Source organism: Aquarana catesbeiana, linkage group LG05 (genome assembly GCF_042186555.1).
Source record: "Aquarana catesbeiana isolate 2022-GZ linkage group LG05, ASM4218655v1, whole genome shotgun sequence".
Classification (NCBI taxonomy): domain Eukaryota; kingdom Metazoa; phylum Chordata; class Amphibia; order Anura; family Ranidae; genus Aquarana; species Aquarana catesbeiana.
The window spans coordinates 164,964,762-164,988,674 of record NC_133328.1 but is presented as its reverse complement, the minus strand read 5'-3'; the positions used below and the strand labels follow the sequence as shown (position 1 = coordinate 164,988,674).

At 42.2% G+C, this 23,913-nt stretch overlaps 1 protein-coding gene across 1 annotated transcript in view; it reads right to left on the bottom strand.

Moving 5' to 3' along the window:
- The window catches only part of POMGNT2 (protein O-linked mannose N-acetylglucosaminyltransferase 2 (beta 1,4-)), a 35,754-nt gene extending 15,609 nt beyond the window's left edge, over window positions 1-20,145 (bottom strand). Inside the window, exon 1 of the mRNA XM_073630311.1 lies at window positions 19,606-20,145. The gene's annotated coding sequence lies outside the window, so the exon portion shown is untranslated. The remainder of the gene's footprint in view (window positions 1-19,605) is intronic.
- Window positions 20,146-23,913: the final 3,768 nt, after the last annotated feature.

The following is a 23,913-nucleotide window of genomic DNA, read 5'->3' as shown; positions in this document are numbered from 1 at the left end:
GCCTGCTGTATTCCATTACTTTACCATTGTCCAGCGTCAGCACGGTCAATGACTGGGGAAGGGAGGAGGAGTCCGGTGACGATGTCCGTGACGTCACTGGATCTCCGACGGAACTCCCTGAAAACCCGGATGCCGGCGGAGAGGTGAGTACTGCTCAAAAGAATTTTGATCGATCAAAAAAATTAACGATTAATCGAGGAATTAATCGTCAATTTCCGCAGCCTTATTTATTTTATATACAGTAGATGTGTTACACAGAGTGAATTATTTCAAGCATTTCTTTCTTTTAATTTTGATGATTTATGGCTTACAGCTAGCGAAAACCCAAAATTCAGTATCTCAGAAAATGAAAATAATACATAAGACCAATAAAAAAAAAAGGATTTTAATACAGAAATGTTGGCTTACTGAAAAGTATGTCCATGTACAGTATAGCATGCACTCAATACTTGGTAGGGGCTCCTTTTGCATGAATTAGAGCCCTTTGACACTGAGCCGCCCCGGGCGTCGGCGGTAAAATGCCGCTATTTTTAGCGGCGCTTTACCATCGTTTTTGCGGCGCTATTCGGCTGCTAGCGGGGCGCTTTTAACCCCCGCCAGCGGTCGAAAAAGGGTTGAAACCGCCCGCAAAGTGCTGCTATAGTGGCGCTTTGCTGGCGGTTCGGCGGCACTGCCCATTAATTTTAATGGACAGGGGCGCTTTAGGAGTGGTGAGTTCACCGCTCCTAATGTGCTCCAAAGAAGCTGATTTCAGGACTTTTTCTGATGCCCTGCCAGCGCACCGCTCCAGTGTGAAAGCCCTTGGGCTTTCACACTGGAGTGAATGGAGCCGCTGTTTCAGGGCGCTTTGCAGGCGCTATTTTTAACGCTATAGCTCCTGCAAAGTGCCTCAGTGTGAAAGAGGTCTTACTGCATCAATACGGCGTGGCATAGAGGTGATCAGCCTGTGCTGTTAGGCTGCATTCACACCTGAGCGTATCGTTTTCAGGTGGAAAAATCACGTGATTTTACCATGATTTTTGCCACGATTTTGTACAGGTCAAAAGGTCACCAATGTAAAAAGCAGAAAAACGCCTGTAATCTGCCTAAAAAGGAGCTCATGTACTTTTTTGAACTTCAGGCGTTTTGCTTCAGGCGACAGAACGCTCAGATGTGAACAGGGGCCATTTAAATTAATGGGATTTTGCTTGTTGGGAGTTTTGGAACTTCTGAGATGAGCGTTTCCCGAGCGTTTTACGAGTTGAAAACGCTCAGGTGTGAATGGGCCCTTAGACCCCTTTCACACTGGGGCGGTTTGCAGGCGTTATTGCGCTAAAAATAGCACCTGCAAACCGCCCCTAAACAGCCTCCGCTGTTTGTTCAGTGTGAAAGCCCGAGGGCCCGGTGCGCTGGCAGGAGAAGAAAAAATCTCCTGTCAGTCGCTTCTTTGGAGCGGTGAAGGAGCGGTGTATTCACCGCTCCTTCACCGCTCCTGCCCATTGAAATCAATGGGACAGCGCGGCTATACCGCGGTAATACCGCGGCTATAGCCGCGCTATACGAGGGGTTTTAACCCTTTTTCGGCCGCCAGCGGGGGGTTAAAACCGCACCGCTAGCGGCCAAATACCGCGCTGTTTTACCGCCGACGCCCCCTACCGCCCCAGTGTGAAAAGGGCCTTATGGAAATCCAGGTTGCTTTGATAGTAGCTTTCAGGTCATCTGCATTGTTGAGTCTGGTGTCTCTCATCTTCCTCTTGACAATAGCCCACAGATTCTCTATGGGGTTCAGGTCAGGTGAGCTTGCTGACCAGTCAAGCACAGTGATACCAAGGTCATTAAACCAGGTTTTGGTACTTTTGGCAGTGTGGGCAGGTGCCAAGTTCTGCTGGAAAATGAAATCAGCCTCTCCATAAAGCTGGTCAGCCAAGGAAAGCATGAAGTGCTCTAGAATTTCCTGGTAGATGGCTGCGTTGACTTTGGACTTGATAAAACACAGTAGACCAACACCAGCAGATGACATGGCTCCCCAAATCAACACTGTGGAAACTTTACACTGGACCTCATGCAACTTGAATTATGTGCCTCTCCACACTTCCTCCAGACCTCTGGGACCTTGATTTCCAAATAAAATGCAAAGTTTTCCACAGTCTGTGATGATTTGGGGATTTTTACATCTCTCTGTAAATGTCCGTAATGGTCATTACTGGACAGATGTAAAAATCATGGATTTTACCAACTGTCCTTGAATTTCATGACGGTTGGCAACCCTGGCAGTTACCTGTGGATAGATGGACCTGCAAACAGATGCTTCCAGGGTCAGACATCTGTTTCTAACCACTGTGTTGTTCCCCTGCAGTGCGCTCTCCCATTGGGGACTATAAGCACCCACACTGACTACATTGATTGTACAGGCACTGTTGCCACGCTAAGAAGACCCACCCTCAGAAATAGCGTGCAGCAGGTCATAAAAATGTTTAAAGTAAAAAAAAAGATAAATAAAAAAAAAAGACGATTGTCATTCAGTTAGAATTTACTTCTACTTTATGCTGAGAAAAAAAGACACGTAAAAAGATCATATTATTACGTGTTGACCAAATTCTGTCTACACTGATCTGTAACCTGTGTGATCTGCATACTTAAAATACTTGAACAATTTACATATATATATATATATATATATATATATATATATATATATATATATATATTAGAATTAGAATCATATTAATTTATTCAATGTAAAAGAAATACAGAATGACAGCTCTGCAGATTGATTTTGTTTTTTTTACTTTACTCTCCCATTTTTTAAAAAGATATTTAATGTCTATTTGCAGCTTTCCAACAGCAGGCAATAATGATGCAAAAAAGTACTCAGGAAAAAGAGAAAAAGAAGATTAGTGAGTGAAAAGCTCCCACCTGAAAATTAAATGTAAGTACCTCAGTATGTTCCTATTACCAGGTTAAAAAAATAAATAAAAAAGGCAAAATGGTTTAGGGAAAATCCTTGCTTATTGGTGTGACTGTAGTCATATGACAGTGGCAAGATTTGCTATAATTATGTGTGAGTATGCACTCATGACAATACAACAAAAAAGAAAATAGCTACTAAATAAATATAAGTGAAATATATAAAGTCCCACCCTTCAAAGAATACAGATGGCCCTGTCTAGGTAATGAATGATGACGTGTTGGGTGGAGAGAAGGAGGTATTATTAGTCCTGGAAGTATAAAGGCCTCCTGGAGATATGAAGACCTTTCGTTTAATCTTGGGGATCATTAATACAGAGGGAGTCACAGTTCAATTGGTGGAAGTGGAATCACAAATTAGGTGGATTGGAGCTACAGCATCTGAGCTGCAGTTCTGCAATCAAAGCTTTCACTCCCTGCTGTTTGCAGTGCTGGAAATCCCACTCAGTGGGGGGCGTGCCTGCGGTGACACTACTTCTCACATAGAGAACATTGGTCTTTCTCTACAACATATTGCCGAGCATGGGAGTTTTTTTTGGGGGCTGGGATGGCTTTACAAAAACAGCAAAGACCAAGCCAATTATCACTTTTTATTCTGAGCTACCCTGACTTAACTTTGTTTTTGCAGTAGTCACTGGGCTTTAAATATTCATATTCAGTATTTCATATTGAGCTGACTAAAATTAAAATGTAAAACATTTTAAAAAAGCTTACATTTTCAGTCTGAATATAAAGAAATTAAAATGAAAAAACATTAACGCCTAAATCTGGACTCTGTGCTTCTTCCACACCACCACCACCAAATTGATCCCTTTTATCTCATGGCTCCCGCTGGCATTATTTTATGCTTTCTGTGGCCTAATACATATCTCTTCCTTAGTATTTAGGCTGGCCATGTGATGCTTCAGGGTCCTCTTCACACCTTTTTCTGGGCTGGGTGGTCATCACTGTTTCAGTGACGTCAGCGCCACTCTATGCACCAGTACTGTGAATAAGGGGTTATGACCCCCTTAGGGACTGAAACCATGATGGCCTTCACTCATAGTATGCACTCAATCTTCCAGTTTGACTCTGGGGGCCATTGTTAAGAAATAAAAAATCAGCCCAGATTGTGAGCTGTCATTATCATTAAAACTGAGAAAGCTAATTAGGTGAATGGTGACATTTTCAACATTACAGAGTTACTTAACCACTTCAATACAAGCCACTTTCCTGCCCAGGCCAATTTACAGATTTTAGTGCTGTCACATTTTGAACGACATATTACTCAGTCATGCAACACTGTATCCATATGACATTTTTATCATTTTTTTTTAGATAGATATAGCTTTCTTTTGGTGGTATTTAACCATCACAGGGGGTTTTCTTCTTCACTGATGAAGCTGCACTGATGTGGATGTGCACTGATGGGCACTGATGAGCTTGCACTGATGGGCACTAATGAGGTTGCACTGATGGGCACTAATAAGCTGCACAAATGGGCACTAACAAGCTGCACTGATGAGACTGTATTGATGATCAAGGCACTGATTATCAGTGTAAATGGTGTACTCACAGATCGGCTCTCCTTTCCTTACACGTTGTCTCTGTGTGAGGAAAGGAGAGCCAATAACAGCCATTAACCAGCAAAGTCTGTTTACATTTGTCTAAAGGAAACAGCGGTCACAGAGCGTGACATGCACCATGGACGTCCTCCCAGAACTGGAGGCCCTTCGCTGTAGCACACAGTACACATTTTCCTTTAAAGCTAAATTACAGGTATTGTTTTATTTGCATAGCAAAAATATCCATACCTGCAATTCATAGATAGATTGGTGTCCATCCCTGTCCTACCCTGCTGAAATCATAGGCATTATTGTTTGTTTGTTTTTTTAAGATAGCGCTAGCATTGTATGTTTCCTATATTTCATATATAAATAACACGCCTATTGTCTTGAAATCTTATTCTTAATGAACATAAATAATATTGGTAGCAAAAAATGTATACACCATCAAATACAATACAATACAACAAAATTTTATTTTATAAAATTAGCACAGGGTTTCAATTTGACAGCCACAATATCAGTTTTACAAATCTGTTTTATATTGGACCTTGAAGACAGATCATAGGCTATATCATGTAACAGCGATGATGGTCTACTAAATAATGCAACACTAGCAATGTGAAACTATTATTTTCTAGGGTTGCAACCAGCTAAAACACATTAATAAATTAACAAATAAATGCAATTTGGGAAGGAGATGGAGAAGTGTATGATAGGGGAGGCAAAATGGCATATGTAATGTTAGACTCCATTAACTGCAGCAAAACAATATATAGCTTAAAAATATAAAATCCAAAATGAAAGTGGAGAATTGCTTGTAATTTAATCCAAATAGCCTAGAAGACATAGCTAGGTGTTATTTCCTTTCTTGTAATGTGATAATATCACTTCAACAATCAATAAAAAATGACAAAGTGATGAACACCCCTCCATCTTAAAAAAAAAAAAATCCATTTCAACAGCATTATGGCTAAACTAAATTGGCATCTGTGTTATTCATTTTCCCTATACGAATGCCACATACACACGAGCGGACTTTCCAGCAGACTTGGTCCGGCGGACCGGACTCTGTCGGACAATTCGATCGTGTGTGGGCTCCAGCGGACTTTTTTTCCCCAAAATTCCGACAGACCTAGAAATAAAACATGTAAAAAATCTTTCCGACAAACTCGAGTCCAGTCGAAAAATCCGCTCGTCTGTATGCTAGTCCGACGGACAAAAACCGACGCTAGGGCAGCTATTGGCTACTGGCTATCAACTTCCTTATTTTACTCTGGTCGTACATCATCACGTACGAATCTGTCAGACTTTGGTTGATCGTGTGTAGGCAAGTCCGTTCGTTCGAAAGTCCGTCGGAAAGTCCGTCGGAAAGTCCGTCGAAAAGTCAGTCGGACCAGTCCGGTCGAAATATACGCCCGTGTGTACGCGGCATTGCCGTTGACTGCAGTTTCTAACAGGTTGCCATTTTCATTTATGCAAAACCTCCTCACTAGTGCTTTGTAATATTTTAATAATGATTAAAGCTTGCTAGGATGCCCCTGCAACCATCTATGACCGCACAGTGTTGCAGTTGTCCACATTCAATTGTGTATAGTCCTGGAATGTTTGTGTCAAAGTCTTTGCAGCCAATCATTTGCAAACCCAATAAGAGACAGTAGTAAAGATTATACAGTTAATCATGCCAACAGGCCTTTGCTTGCAGCTGAATTTCAGTTGTGTGGTTTGTCCATTCAAAGTTTGGGCAACAATCATCTATGCAGCTTATCTCTTCTCATGTTATGTACATCATTGAAATGGCCATAAAACTTCCTAACCAGTAACTATTTTTCCGTCTCTCTCCTTTTTAATTGCCCTTAGTCTACAAAACAGATGTATAAAGTAAAACTGGAAGAATAATCAAATTTGGGCCCCATAGCAAGGAAGCAGATATTTAACATGTCACTATCTGTAATTGGATGCTATATACTGTAACTGGTACATCATTCCTTCCTGGTTGATTTAGGAAACACAAAAAAGAATAAGGACATTTAGCAGAAAGTCTTCAGATTTCTATTTAGTAGAGATTAGAAACTGAAAGACAACATCTGCTCCATGAGGGCAACAAAGATCTTCATTACTTTTTTTGTTTAAACATATATTTTTTTTTAATTAAAGAATGAAAGTAACATAGAGCCTGTCATTGGGTCTGTAATAATGATGGTGTACATAATATTGCAATGGAAACAATGAAAGATGTACAACCCTAATAGGGCGTACACACGGTCGGACTTTGTTCGGACATTCCGACAACAAAATCCTAGGATTTTTTCCGACGGATGTTGGCTCAAACTTGTCTTGCATATACACGGTCACACAAAGTTGTCGGAAAATCCGATCGTTCTAAACGCGGTGACGTAAAACACGTACGTTGGGACTATAAACGGGGCAGTGGCCAATAGCTTTAATCTCTTTATTTATTCTGAGCATGCGTGGCACTTTGTCCATCAGATTTGTGTACACACGATCGGAATTTCCGACAACGGATTTTGTTGTCGGAAAAATTTTATCTCCTGCTCTCCAACTTTGTGTGTCGGAAAATCCGAGGGAAAATGTCCGATGGAGCCCACACACGGTCGGAATTTCCGACAACACGCTCCGATCGGACATTTTCCATCGGAAAATCCGACCGTGTGTACGGGGCATAACTGCGTATAGGAGTGCTGTGTTTTAGATGGGATGCCAATGTGGCATCTTTTGCAGCTAATCTGATCAGAAATAGGGATGAGCCAAACACCCCCCGGTTCGGTTCGCATCCAGAACATGTGAACAGGCAAAAAATTTGTTCGAACGCGCGAACACCGTTAAAGTCTATGGGACACGAACATGCATAATCAAAAGTGCTCATTTTAAAGGCTTATATGCAAGTTATTGTCATAAAAAGTGTTTGGAGACCTGGGTCCTGCCCCAGGGGACATGTATCAATGCAAAAAGAAGTTTTAAAAAGGGCGTTTTTTCGGGGGCCGTGATTTTAATAATGCTTAAAGTAAACCAATAAAAGTGTAATATTTCCTTAAATTTCGTACCTGGGGGGTGTCTATAGTTACCTGTAAAGGGGCACATGTTTCCCGTGTTTGGAACAGTCTGACAGCAAAATGACTTTGTTAAAGGAAAAAAAAGTCATGTAAAACTACTATCGCTACTATCACTACTAACTACTGTATTGTTTATCGCTAGCACCGGCTATAATGAATTGTTGGTCCAGCAATACACATAAAAGTTCATTGATAAAAAGGGCATGGGATTCCCCCACAGGGGAACCCCGAACCAAAATTAAAAAAAAAAAATGCGTGGGGGTCCCCCTTAATTCCATACCACACCCTTCAGGTGTGGTATGGATTTTAAGGGGAACCCCCTGCCAAAATTTAAAAAAAAATGGCGTGGGGTCCCCCCAAAAATCCATACCAGACCCTTATTCGAGCACGCAGGCCGCAGGAAAAGAGGGGGGGACGAAATAGCGCCCCCCCTCCTGAACCGTACCAGGCCACATGCCCTCAACATTGGAAGGGTGCTTTGGGGTAGCCCACCAAAGCACCTTGTCCCCATGTTGATGGGGAGAAGGGCCTCATCCCCACAACCCTTGCCCGGTGGTTGTGGGGGTCTGCAGGTGGAGGGCTTCAGGAAAGAAAATCACCCCGTCTGTAGCCGGCTTAAGCATCATGCCAGCCACAACTCTGATTGGCTGATAGCATGTTACTTCCTGCGTGCCTTGGGCTTAGTCAGTGGCGACTGGTGCTCAACATTTTTGGGGGGGTGAAACAAACTAAAAAAAACATCAATTGCAGCCTCCCTCTGCCCATCAAACAAAGCCACTGTGCCATCAAACGCAGCCACTGTGCCCATCAAATGCAGCCACTGTGCCTACCAATTGCAGCCACTGTGCTATCAAACGCAGCCACTGTGCCATTAAACGCTGCCACTGTGCCCCATCAAATGCTGCCACTGTGCCCATCAAATACTGCCACTGTGCCCATCAAATAGTGCCACTGTGCCCAGCAAAAGTTGCCACTGTGACCCCCCCACCCGCTCGACGTCTCTCCGTTACTTACCTTGTCTCGGTGGCGGGTCAGGCAGTGAGTGACCGCGGCAAGCGATGGGACCTTGCAGCGTGTCAGACAGCGGCTCCTGTGTCCTCCGTGCATCTCCTCCTGATAGGTGTCCAATCGTAGCGCCTGTCCTTTCAGCCAATCAGGTGATGGGTAACAGACCCACGCACCTGATTGGCGGAGAGGCGGTTCAGTGTTAGGAAAGCGAATATTCATTAACGTTTCTAACACACCTGGGTGGACTGTGAGCTTTGCACTCACAGTTCACCTTTTTTGAAGCCTATTAGAGCCTGTGGCTCTAATCAGGTGCTTCAAAAATACACCCCCGCCACTGGAATTCAGGTGCTCTGCATCCGAAAAGGGGAAGGCGGCGGTGGCCATGGTTAGATTCATGCCATGCATGAATCTATCCATTATACACAGAGGGAGTGGCCGGAGAGAGGGGGTGGCGCCCGTGCGCCCTTAATGGACGCACCACCACTGGACCTAGTCATTGGTTGTTTTCTCATGCAACAATGTTTGTTATTGACATTCTCAACACATAAGTACAAAAATCACACTACATAACATAGTTTGGAGGTCCGTAGCTAAATAAGAAAGTTAAAAATGGTAAACACTCAATACCGGGATCGAACTTGTGCATAGCAAGAAATGTAAACTAAGTAGCCCCTCAATTGGGAATTCAAGATATATCAGGTAGAATGAATACCTTTACAGCGTAATGGATCATAAAAAGAAAGGACTGGGAAAAAAAAATGAACGGAGGCTCACACAAAAGAACCAGTGTAGAATAATTACATGTTTAATGGGAGGAACAGAAAAGGAAGTAGGTAGAAGGTGGGAAATTCCATAACAGTAGAATTAAAAAATCAAAATGTAAAGCCCTATTGTCAGGTTGTATGTAATCTATCCACGGGGTCCAAATTTTCAGAAACAAGTCATGTTGCTCCTCTACCATGGCTGTCAATTTTTCATTGACCATTGTGCCATTTAAGCGAGTCTTGACTTCCTGAAAATTCAACGAGGGGGTCTTCCGGGAGTTCGCTTTGGCTTTTTTCTATAAAAAGGCGAGGATGGGGTAATAAAGTAAGGGCTAAGGGGCAGTTAAAGCCCACTCCCAGACATTTTTGTGTAGCTTTGGATAGAGAAAGGAAGAGTTAAAACTCAAATTTTCTTATTGCTGCTCATGACCACATTGGAAGATTTGCCCTTGTTTACTGACCCTGTGACAAGAAATGGAAGGAACAGGAATAGCAATAAACTTCAACAGAGTTTCTGACCTTTCTCAAAAATGCTTTTGTTGCTTTCCTTGTGATCCAGTGGACAGTTTTTCATTGCTCCCTGTCCCTCCGTTTCCCTGTCACTAGAACAGGAACTGAGGGAAAGTCTCCGTAATTAGGAAACAGAGCAATTAAAACCTGAAAGTGGTACTATCTCTTAATCACTTTGTCTAAAAAAAATCTGAGCTGGTCTTAAAGTTCAGTTAGGTATCAGGGAATAATGTTTGAATAACTTTTTTATAACTGCGATACTATCCGGTCTATTTATGAAAACTTTGCTGTGTGAATGTCACACAGCATTCTCACAGCAGTCATAATTAATATTCATAATGATTTCCTATGATTGTCAGATCCATCTAATGGCAGTAATTTGCAGTATTTTCACAATTGAAGTATTCTGCATTTTGACCATCAGATGGAGCTGACGATCATAGAAAATAAACATAGTAGACACATTTGGGAGTTATTCATGACAGCTGAGCGAATGCTTTCACATTCCTACAGTAATATGTTTTATAAATAGACCCCTAAGTGTACGTTACTTTGGCCCTCACAATGTAGCATAAATTTACATTTATTAAAATGAAATAAACATATTCTCGGTTAAGCATTTCTGCTGATTGAACTGTAACCATCTGTTCATCAGTTTTTTTTTTTTTTTATCCAATCTCATCCATGTGTTTCACACTTAACAAGTGAACTCATGGTGATGGTAAACTTGTTTTTGAATCATTACCCTTGCCTACTTGATTAGTAGGTTATATAAGCATTTAGTTCCCCATCAACAGCTATAGTTGTTTTTAAAATGGCATACACTTCTTTATTCTGAGCATCTAGATCTTCGGCAGCTAGGTTCATGCACCTCTATGTACAAATTTGAGCTCTGCAGATATCAAATAATAAGTAATGCCATGCAGTTGCAGAGGGAGACGTACATCATATGTGGATTCTAATTTCTCAGGGAATGTGTCAAGTTAGGAAAATACAAGTTGACACCATGGTCCATGACCTTTTTTAATTTTTCGCTTTGGTGCTTTGTCCTTGTACTAGCTTTACCTTCTATAAGACTCCTATCAAGTATGTAGCCAGTGAATGTGAAAGCTCCCAATCTGAATACTTGTTCCAGGTTAACAGCTCACAAAACCCAAGGGTTAGCATGACAGGTACCTAACAATTTAGGAAGTTGATCAGCAATTGCAGACACTATTTCTTTCCTGTACATTGAGGGACACAAGAATTCAGAAACAGTTGGGGTATACTACTGCCTTTAGAAGGTTGAGGCAGAAAATTGGAAGCTAGCCCACATATAACCCCTCCTATACACAGCATGCCTCAGTTTTTTGCTAGTGTCCTAGGAAGTTGTTTGCCTTTTTCTTTCCTGCAACCTGTGGTTGCAGGAAACACATTTGCACCATGTATGGCCAGCCTTATGTATAGGGGTGTTATATATAGGGGTGACTTTGATGTGAAGAGGGGGCTTCCAATGTATAGGGGGGCCTCTAATGTGATTGGGGACCTCTGATGTGAAGGGGTGAATTATATTTTATCAAGGTGGTTGTGTGTATCGTTCCAGACCCAGGTTTCCCATTGATAAGTAATATATAAATTTTTTACAATTTAGGCTGGGGTGCCTGTAGATTTTAAATGCTTTTAAAGAGTGCTTTGACTGACAAAAGGTTGAGAAATACTAATCTAGACCATAACGGCATTTGGACAATATATAGTGTTCCTGAAACTTGTTGCTCGTCAGTAGGGATGAGCCGAACACCCCCCTGTTCGGTTCGGACCAGAACATGCGAACAGGAAAAAAGTTCGTTCGAACACGCGAACACCGTTAAAGTCTATGGGACACGAACATGAATAATCAAAAGTGCTAATTTTAAAGGCTAATATGCAAGTTATTGTCATAAAAAGTGTTTGGGGACCTGGGTCCTGCCCCAGGGGACATGGATCAATGCAAAAAAAAGTTTTAAAAACGGCCGTTTTTTCAGGAGCAGTGATTTTAATAATGCTTAAAGTCAAACAATAAAAGTGTAATATCCCTTTAAATTTCGTACCTGGGGGGTGTCTATAGTATGCCTGTAAAGGGGCGCATGTTTCCTGTGTTTAGAACAGTCTGACAGCAAAATGACATTTTGAAGGAAAAAACTCATTTAAAACTACCCGCGGCTATTGCATTGCCGACAATACACATAGAAGTTCATTGATAAAAACGGCATGGGAATTCCCCAAAGGGGAACCCCGAACCAAAATTAAAAAAAAAAAATGACGTGGGAGTCCCCCTAAATTCCATACCAGGCCCTTCAGGTCTGGTATGGATATTAAGGGGAACCCCGGCCAAAATTAAAAAAAAAAAATGACGTGGGGTTCCCCCTAAATTCCATACCAGACCCTTCAGGTCTGGTATGGATTTTAAGGGGAACCCCGCGCCAAAAAAAAAAAAAAAAACGACGTGGGGTCCCCCCAAAAATCCATACCAGACTCTTATCCGAGCAAGCAACCTGGCAGGCCGCAGGAAAAGAGGGGGGGACGAGAGTGCGCCCCCCCCCTCCTGAACCGTACCAGGCCACATGCCCTCAACATTGGGAGGGTGCTTTGGGGTAGCCCCCCAAAACACCTTGTCCCCATGTTGATGAGGACAAGGGCCTCATCCCCACAACCCTGGCCGGTGGTTGTGGGGGTCTGCGGGCGGGGGGCTTATCAGAATCTGGAAGCCCCCTTTAACAAGGGGACCCCCAGATCCCGGCCCCCCCCCTGTGTGAAATGGTAAGGGGGTACCCCTACCATTTCACTAAAAAACTGTCAAAAATGTTAAAAATGACAAGAGACAGTTTTTGACAATTCCTTTATTTAAATACTTCTTCTTTCTTCTATCTTCCTTCATCTTCTGGTTCTTCTGGCTCTTCTGGTTCTTCCTCCGGCGTTCTCGTCCAGCATCTCCTCCGCGGCGTCTTCTATCTTCTTCTCCTCGGGCCGCTCCGCACCCATGGCATGGGGGGGGAGGCTCCCGCTCTTCTCTTCATCTTCTTCATCTTCTTCTCTTCTTTTCTTCTCTTCTTCTCTTCTTCATTTTCTTCTCTGGGCCGCTCCGCACCCATGCTGGCATGGAGGGAGGCTCCCGCTGTGTGACGGCGCTCCTCGTCTGACAGTTCTTAAATAACGGGGGGCGGGGCCACCCGGTGACCCCGCCCCCCTCTGACGCACGGCACATGACGGGACTTCCCTGTGGCATTCCCCGTAACGTCACAGGGAAGTCCCGTCAAGTCACCGTGCGTCAGAGGGGGGCGGGGTCACCGGGAGGCCCCGCCCCCCGTTATTTAAGAACTGTCAGACGAGGAGCGTCGTCACACAGCGGGAGCCTCCCTCCATGCCAGCATGGGTGCGGAGCGGCCCAGAGAAGAAAATGAAGAAGAGAAGAAGAGAAGAAGATGAAGAAGAGAAGAGCGGGAGCCTCCCCCCCATGCCATGGGTGCGGAGCGGCCCGAGGAGAAGAAGATAGAAGACGCCGCGGAGGAGATGCTGGATGAGAACGCCGGAGGAAGAACCAGAAGAGCCAGAAGAACCAGAAGAACCAGTAGATGAAGGAAGATAGAAGAAAGAAGAAGTATTTAAATAAAGGAATTGTCAAAAACTGTCTCTTGTAATTTTTAACATTTTTGACAGTTTTTTAGTGAAATGGTAGGGGTACTTTTGTACCCCCTTACCATTTCACACGGGGGGGGGGCCGGGATCTGGGGGTCCCCTTGTTAAAGGGGGCTTCCAGATTCCGATAAGCCCCCCGCCCGCAGACCCCCACAACCACCGGCCAGGGTTGTGGGGATGAGGCCCTTGTCCTCATCAACATGGGGACAAGGTGTTTTGGGGGGCTACCCCAAAGCACCCTCCCAATGTTGAGGGCATGTGGCCTGGTGCGGTTCAGGAGGGGGGGGCACACTCTCGTCCCCCCCTCTTTTCCTGCGGCCTGCCAGGTTGCGTGCTCGGATAAGGGTCTGGTATGGATTTTTGGGGGGACCCCACACCGTTTTTTTTTTTGGCGCGGGGTTCCCCTTAAAATCCATACCAGACCTGAAGGGTCTGGTATGGAATTTAGGGGGAACCCCACGTCATTTTTTTTTTTTAATTTTGGCCGGGTTCCCCTTAATATCCATATCAGACCTGAAGGGCCTGGTATGGAATTTAGGGGGACTCCCACGTCATTTTTTTTTTTAAATTTTGGTTCGGGGTTCCCCTGTGGGGAATTCCCATGCCGTTTTTATCAATGAACTTCTATGTGTATTGTCGGCAATGCAATAGCCGCGGGTAGTTTTAAATGAGTTTTTTCCTTCAAAATGTAATTTTGCTCTCAGACTGTTCTAAACACAGGAAACATGCGCCCCTTTACAGGCATACTCTAGACACCCCCCAGGTATGAAATTTAAAGGGATATTACACTTTTATTGTTTGACTTTAAGCATTATTAAAATCACTGCTCCTGAAAAAACGGCCGTTTTTAAAACTTTTTTTTGCATTGATCCATGTCCCCTGGGGCAGGACCTGGGTCCCCAAACACTTTTTATGACAATAACTTGCATATTAGCCTTTAAAATTAGCACTTTTGATTTCTCCCATAGACTTTTAAAGGGTGTTCCGCGGCATTCGAATTTGCCGCGAACACCCCAAATTGTTCGCTGTTCAGCGAACTTGCGAACAGCCAATGTTCGAGTTGAACATGAGTTCGACTCGAACTCGAAGCTCATCCCTACTTGTCAGGTACTTTGCCAGCAGGCCTTAAAATGATTTAGTGCTCTGATGTTTTGACATTGTTACCTATTGCTTTAACAGCATTCTGTTGTGGCATCACCTTTTTTTAATGGATCTTAGAGGGCTTTTTGGTATACAGCCTGATTGTTCATAGTTATACTTCCACTTAACAGGACTTGATGTAATTTTATCTAACTACCATCTGCATAAAAAGGGTTTAGAAGACTCTACGGAGGTGCATCTCTTCCCAGTATATTTACCCTAGGTCTGATGAAATTTTCTCTTGAGACTGAAATGTAGATAAGCCTTTTCAACTTGTGATCATTTATTAATGTATTCCTTGTTAAGTGATAGAATATTTAGTTTGACTGTAGTGTTCATATCATCTAATAGCACTATGATGATGACAGCCCAACTTGCTGAAAGATTTCTAACCTCCAGCACAATGATTCTGTATTTATAAATTTCAGCTATGAAATTGATAAGCATATTTTTAACACATACTCTGTAACCATGAAGCACTGCCATGCTTAGGCCTCATTTACAGCCCCACAGTCATTGGACAGATTAGCACAGCGATTTAGTGGTTAGCACTTCTGCCTTGCAGCACCAAGGTCCTCAGTATGAATCCCAACCAGCACAAATATACATGTGTGACCTCATTTTCACATGGCTTTAACAAAGTCCAGGCCTCCCCAAGGGAAGAACAGCCTTTATTACAGTGCTACACTGACAAAAAAATTCAATCTGAATGGAGTATGCATGTTTTCCTTGCTTATGCGTGGGTTTAACAATTTATTTACTCAAACTTTATATAGTCTGTCTTTTTTTTTCTCTCAAAAGATTTTTATTGAGATCAACAAAAACAATTAATCCAACATAGTGGTTCCAGATAAAACATTGTCAATGGCAATTGGTCATGCAATCACAATGCACCATTTAATCAACAACTATATTTTAACTCAGTTTTTCCTTCCTCCCCCTCCCCCCTAATGCACATAATGCACCTTTCAATAACAGTAGTATGTCCACTTAGACCCTAACTGGTATACATCATGGGTACAATCCACATCTATATTAAAGTAGTTAGTCTATCTAAAACCAAATCAACCTGGGAAAAGCCTGGAGTGTCTAGCCACAGAGACCAAATGGCATTGAACTTGGTAGGATGACCATGGTGTTGAAAGAGGTTTTTTCCAATCTTAGGGTGTCCCCAATTTGGTTAAGCCATTCCCATAGGGTAGGAGGGTCTGTCGCCTTCCAATGTCTGAGGATAAGCCTATGTGCCTGAAGAGAGAGCCTTAGCTATAGCTTGTTTGGGATTATCCTCTATGGGAAGGTCATCCAGGATTCCCAATATGCAGTGCTTGGGATCCAAATGGATATTGACCTGAAACACCCTGTTAATGGTTTTAACAACTCCTGGCCAGTAGAGATGTAGCTTAAGGCAATGCCACTTAAGGTGGATGAGATCTTTATGGTTCCTGGAGCGCCAAGTACACTCAGAGTCTTCTCTTTACTCCCATTCTATATAGCCTCGCAGGTGTATGGTGCACCCGCAGAACAATATATAATTGGGACAGCCGCTGTGCCACATTAAAAGTGCACAACTGTACCACCTGCAGTGCTTCCTCCCACTGCTCTTCCTCGAACGTGCCCACATCTCTTTCCCAAGTGGCCGCCACTTTCGCTGGGAAATCTTTCAAGTGTGTAGATAGGAGCATAGAATAACATTGTGATATAAATCCCTTGTATTGGGAGACTTCTGTCATATAATAGAATATGGGGGCCGGGGACTGCACCCACTATACATATAGTCTGTTTTGAAGCTTATGTCCAGCCAAAACTTTTTTCATCGTTTTGGATTGAGTGGGGATGGGTTACACCCCTATCAGATTTATAATGCTATCCGGGGCTCTGGTAGAAAGTGAGGAGAACTCTTCAACAGCAGCACTGACGCAAATAAAAATACATTTTTAGTTGCAGTAGAAGAAGGCTAGTGCCCGTCAGATTTTCATTTCTGCCTGTTCCCTTTTTGTAGGCTTTTCCTTACTTCCTGCCTGGTTAAACTGTTGTCAGAGGGACAGGAAGTAAAGGGAAATTTCTTTAACTGAGCCCCGGATAGCAGTAAAAAACAAACAGGAATTCTAATGCCCTGTACACACGGTTGGATTTTCCGATGGAAAATGTGTGATAGGACCTTGTTGTCGGAAATTCTGACCGTGTGTGGGCTCCATCACACATTTTCCATTGGATTTTCCGACACACAAAGTTTGGGAGCCGGATATAAAATTTTCCGACAACATAATCCGTTGTCGGAAATTCCGATCGTGTGTACACAAATCCGACGGACAAAGTGCCACGCATGCTCAGAATAAATAAAGAGATGAAAGCTATTGGCTACTGCCCCGTTTATAGTCCCAACGTACGTGTTTTACGTCACCGCGTTTAGAACGATCATATTTTACAACAACTTTGTGTGACCGTGTGTATGCAAGACAAGTTTGAGCCAACATCCGTCAGAAAAAATCCTAGGATTTCGTTGTCGGAATGTCCGAACAAAGTCCGACCGTGTGTACGGGGCATAATTCTTTCCAACTTCATATGAAATTAAGGTTTTTTTTGTGTCACATACGGTTTAAAGTAGACATTCGGGAATTGTGTGGGTTAACTTCTCGTTTTGTCCAGGGGCACACAGAAAGGATATTCTTACCGATTCCTCGATCTTCTGGAAAACAGCGCTCTCCCACGTCCTGTGGTAGACTGTTCCTTCCCTCCTCACATCCAGAGCTGGTCTATGGGTGTGATGATGTCAGGAAGAGTCCACCACACAAGACTGCTAACGTGCAGGGGAACAGGAGCCGCAGGGACCGGACTTGCGCTTAGACAATTGGTGGATTAGGTAAGTATATCTCCGCTCTCCTCACCCCCAGACAAAAACTAGCAGTTAACCCATGCAATGCGGGCACAGCCCCACTGCATGGAAAAAAAAAAACATTTCCTGAAATTCTTCTTTAAAGCAGTACAATTATTTTTAAAAACAGTGTAAACTCTGAGTTCTGTTTTAAGCACATTCCACAGCATAGAAATTGTTTAACAATATAGTAGAAAGATGTATAGGGTTTATAATAAGGTCTTATTCACTCTGGGCAATAACATTGTATAAAATAACAATGAACAAAATACTTCAATACATGATAAATAAAAATTAAATCCATTTGCATTCTAATGCACAACAGTCTGAAAAAGCCCTAACTTTTAGCAACCAGTCACATTTTTGCAGCTTAAGGTGGACATACACTGATATATTTTTTGGTTCAGCCTGTAGACTGAATGGAAAATTCTAAAAGATTACTCCATCCACGCCATACAGTGCGGATGGACAAATCTGCAGTGCTGGCTTTTGTATTCTGACAGCTGATGGCTGTGGGAATACCCAAACAGTGACTGCATCTGGTTGAATGCAGTTACTGTTCAGCCAACAGTTTTCTGTTTGCCTCCTTAAATTTTTTAATCAAAGGATGTTGGGTGGGAAGGTGTTGACAGGGCCACCCATGAAGCAAATTCCAACCTGTTCCTAATGAATTCGCTCACTGTATGACCAGCTTTAGAAAGAGTAGACTGTCACAAATCTGGTTTGTAATAGGTCATTTTGGTTAACCCCATACCATTGCTGTTTGTACTATTGGCCTGACAATGCCTTGAGGGATAAACCATTTCGGAATAAAAATCTGATCGTTACAGAACAGTGCTGACCGTATGAGGCAATTCTTCCCTTAGACCACACTTTCTTAACCAAAATTCCATGGAACCAGAAGGTTTCTCCAGAGGTTGCCAGGGGTTCCTTGAACAGCAAATGATTGATCTACTACCTGATGGTGAATGCTTCATTCTGGGGGCCAAAGATACTTGAGCAGCGTCAGTGGCATGACATCAGGGATTGTTTTAGCTGTCTGTAATGATGGCATTGATCCCCAATGAATTGGTTAACTCTTTCAACTTGTCTCAAATGTAATGGGCATTCTTCCTCTCACCAAACATAGAATCTCTCTCTCTTTGACCATAATGTAAAGGTGCTCCTCTCCAACAGACCACAAAATACAATGGCATTTGTTCACTGACCACCAATGTAGAGACTGTCATCTGTTTTTTTCTGACCATTATGATTATTTTAAATTTGTAAATACTCCAAATCATTTTATCGTAAAATAAAATATAATCTACCTTGGGTGTCAAATACTGTAAGTATGTCACATTCTTTATACTTTCATTTAATTCATCATTATATATACACAACATACTGGACTTGCTTAGGTACAGTGAGCTGTGGATGTAATCATTTTTAGCGGGGGTTTCCTGACACCCAAAAATTATTTTAAGGGTTTCTCTGAGATAAAAAGGTTGAGAAAGGCTGCCTTAGACACTTTAACACATGTATTCAAATTTAGATAAATCCAAATAATCTGAAGCGTATGACACCATACTTAATAGTTAGGCAACTCCTTTACATAAACAGCACAAGGTCAATTAAAATAGGAGAATATACTGTATACTTGTTATGATAAATCCTCTAGCTATATCTAGATCTAATTATCCCAATAAGCTCATATTTGTTATATGTCATTTTTTGTCAGTGTAGCACTGTAATAAAGGCTGTTCTCCCCTTGGGGAGGCCTGGACTTTGTTAAAGCCATGTGAAAATGAAGCCACACATGTATTTTTGTTGCATGCAGTAACCAGAATAGATGATGCTCTATAATAAAATATGCATTAAACAAGATGATTACCTGTTCAAAATATGTCTTTTATGCTAAATATACTCTCCTTTTCTGTACAGTCAGTGTTACACATAATAAAGCAGAAAGAATGCAATTCTTGCTGAGGAATGATTAAGATATAACTAGCTGAAAGCAATCATGTTCAGTAGCAGAACATAAAACGTAGCCATTATTTCTAAAAATTACAATGCAAGCCATATTGTAATGGATAAATGCTGTCATTAGCACTCACCATAAGAACATGCTGTTCATGACTCCGGTACAGCTGCAGACTTCAGAGGCTGCTGTGGATGGGAGATCAGTACTTCAATAATGTGCATAACTTACATTGCTACAAAAGCATAAAAAAAAAAAAAAAAAACATCTACTGTTATCTGGAGTTCCCCGTCTTCCTTCTGCCGAATAAAAATGGTTTAAGAGGGTTCCTATTGTCTCGTCTCTGATTGGAGAATTGCAAACAAATCTCAGCAAGGCTGTTTCATTCATATGATAATAGCTGTTTTCATTGCACCATCTGCAGACTGAGCTGGCATTTGCTGCTCTCCCCCTTTCTGCTTCTGAGCATGCTCTGTCTGTCATCAGTGTCCTATCGCTCTCACTGGCTCACCTCAATTTGTTAGTGTCCCAGAGGTCATCATTGAATGCAACATGATTTGCTGCAATGGCTCTGAAAATTCCCATATGGCCTACAAAAAAAGAAGAAGCAGAAAAGGCAGCGTTTGTAGAGCAGAGTATGTTGGAGGAAGTGAGGCGAGCGAATGAATAGAATTTTCTGATAATCTGTATACTGACATATATTGCATTTACGTTTTTTAAATCGGTATTCAGCCACGTGCTAAAATTACAATATCATACCAAGCATATAGAAGGGAGTGTGCACTTCCTACTTGTCAGTTGCTACAAAGGATCTGACAACTGCCTTTTCTTGAAAAAAACCCAGCAGCGTTCCAGATCAAATCTTCACTCAACAGTTCTCCTACCAGGAGAGATATTGCTGAACGAATGATATAGGACAATCCCCGCATTATGGAATATTTTTTTTACAAATCTCCCACTATATTTTGTGTCTTTAGTTTTCCTCTCAATTAAAAAGTATATAATGTTTGGGCAGAAAAACAGTTCATAGTACAATGTTAACAATTAATTGTCCTACGATTGTGAAAAAAACTAGATTGCCTATATGTATTTATCACTAACTGATAACAATATTGTCAAATGTTTCTGAATGATCCCTCTTTGATTCCACTTACTTTGTGCATGCCGGTGTTCTATCAAGAAATGGTCCAGTCGAAAAATACCTCTGATGGGTATGCGCATGGGAGGTAACCATCGTCACTCCAGCTGATATGTTGATGAGCTGGGATGATGTCAACACAGCACATGCGCAGATCGTCTGAGGCAGTATTCGCCGATCTGCTAAGCGCCGAGGGAGAATGTAATTGTCAGATTCTGCCTCGCTATTGTGGGCCGGGTTTTGTGTGTGTTTTAACCCGCCCTTAGACAGAGCCAAAACCCATTGTTTATGACACTGAAATAGTGTAACAAATAATTCTGCACTGCCTAAAGAAGAAGCAGTTAGCACAGCAAATTGGATAAATGCACTAAGAATGGAAGCAAAAAGTGTAGCGCTAGTATATGAAGAGTAAAACCATAACAAATATCAGAAAAAAGGGGGATGAAACCCAATGGTCGATAATGAAAAAAATGTATAATTGGAAATATGTAAGAATAAAAATAATAATAATAAACATGTGTAAATGTCTATAAATTCCAAATGCAATAAACCCAGTGACTGGTGATAGGCATCCAAACTAAATCCAAGTAAATGCAAGTGAAAAATGAATATGAAATCCAAGTGAAAAATAAATATGAATATCTAGATGTGATATGAGTCCCATATATATATAAAACTTCATGTGAAGATCCTGACGGTGAGCAAATTATAAACTTGGAGTGTAGAGATACCACCACCGAAAATAGGGAGGTTTACCAGAACGTTTGAACCCGAAAGAACATACGTTCAGTGGGTCAAACAGGCTTGTGTTGTATGGACAACCAATGTAAACAAACGTGGAATCCTCTGGAAACTCCAACAAGAACTCACGGCCGTCCTCAGAATGGTGTGTCTCATCGAAGTAGTGACCCGGTGTACATGGATATAGCAGGTGGGTTTAAAATGGGGAGAACAGAAAGGGCCACATAGGGTGATTCTGTAAAAATATGCAGTAAAATTTATTGAAAGTGAAAAAACTCACATTTGAGCAGATAAAACAGCGCTTTTGGTATATAAAATGGCGGCAGTGGAGTCCTTCCCGACGTGTTTCGTTTCCTTAGACATCGTCTGGGGGAACCCGCCGTGCAACAGACAGAAAACCAGCGTTCAATACAGGCAAAACCCGCCCAGCAACAGCGAGGCAGAACCTGACAAGTACGTTCTCCCTCTCCTGTTTGCATAGCATCGGATAATGCCTCCGACAATATGCGCTGTGTTGATGTCACGCCAGCTGATCAACATATCAGCTGGAGTGATTTTTGTTACTGCGCATGCATAGACCCATTGGAGGCATTTTTCGACGGGGGGCATTTCTTGATAGACACCCCGACACAATAATTATTAAAGGCCTACTCCAGGAATTAGAAAAAACTACCCTTGTCTACCCCCCTGCACTGCTAAGCCAGCAGACTTTCGGTACATGTATACCCAGCTTAACCACCTCAGCTCTGGAAGGTTTTACCCCCTTCATGACCAGGCCATTTTTTGCTATTCAGCACTGCGCTACTTTAAATGGCGATTGTGCGCTCATGCAACGCTGTACACAAGTTTATACAAAATTTACAGTATATAATTTTTTTTCACACAAATAGAGCTTTCTTTTGGTGGTATTTGATCACTGCTGGGTTTTTTCTTTTTTATTATATAAAAAACATATATGATATCATGTAATACATATCCAGTAAAAAAAAAAAAAAAAAAATCAAATTTCTTCATAAATTTAGATTTCTGCTACATGTGTTTGGTAAAAAAAAATATATTCAAATAACTGTATATTGATTGGTTTGCGTGAAAGTTATAGCATATACAAACTATGGTATACAGTGTATATACTGGATTTTTTTTTCTTTTTATACTACTAATGGCGGTGATCAGTGACTTATAATGGGACTGCAATAGTGCAGCAGCACAATCTGAAACTAACTGACACTGAGTGAGCACTGACTAACTGCCACTGACATCACCAGTGACACTAATGCCATGTACACACGGGCGGACTTTTCAGCATTAAATGGTCTTTCCGATGGACTTTCGACGGAGTTACGATGGACTTGCGAACGGTCGTTTGAACGTGATGACATACGACTGGACTAGAATAAGGAAGTTCATAGCCAGTAGCCAATAGCTCCCCTTGCATCGTTTTTTGTCCGTCGGACTAGCATACTGACGAACGGATTTTTCGATCGGACTCAAGTCTGTTGGAAAGATTTGAAACATGCTCTAAATCTAAAGTCCGTCTGATTTTCGACAGAAAAGGTCCGCTGAAGGTCCGATGAAGCCTACACACGGTTGGATTGTCCGACGGATTCATTCCGTCTGACCAGTCCGGTCGAAAAGTCCGGTCGTGTACACAGCATAATAGAATGATCAGTGCTAATACCAAGCACTGTCACTGTATTAATGACATTGGCTGAGAAGGGGTTAACATCAATCAAGGGATTAAATGTGTGCCTAACAATGTGTAATGCGTGTATTATGTGCTGATTTTTTACTATAGATCTTTTTGTTTCTTATCCCTGCTTTGCAGGGATAAGAAAAAAAGAGAGATTATTCCCTTTGTACAGAGCCCTGTGTTGATTGTCATCACAGGGCTCTGGGCTGTGATTTGACACAGGTCCCGGCCATGAATCATTGTGTACACTTAAAGGGGGCGTCAGCGGGGGAGGGGGGTCCGCATGCACCCACCCTAAACCCGGACGCAGGCAGAGACATACCAGTACATAGCTTTGCTTGTGCTGGCTGCCGTCCACAATACATTGCGGGCGGGACATCTGCAAGTGGTTAAGTAATAACTCCTGTACCTGTACACATAATGAGCATTTAACATATCCCTTGCAGTGAAGGGGGGGGGGGGGGGGGGTGTTTTAGGTGGGCATTTTTGCACTGTAAGGGCAGGTTTTTTTTGTGATTCCTGGAGTTGGGCTTTAACCACTTCAGCCCCGGAAGATTTGGCTGCTCAATGACCAGGCCATTTTTTGTGATACGGCACTGACAATTGCGCAGTCGTGCGACGCTGTACCCAAACAAAATTGATGTCCTTTTTTTCCCACAAATAGAGCTTTCTTTTGGTGGTATTTGATCATCTCAATATTTTATACTTTTTGCTATAATAAATATCCCCAATTTTTTTTAAAAAAGCAATTTTTTTCCCTCAGTTTAGGCCGATATGTATTCTTTTTTTTTGGTAATAAAAATCACAGGGGATAGATTTATGGCATTTTTATTATTATTCTATTTTATTTTACTATTAATGGCGGCGATCTGCGA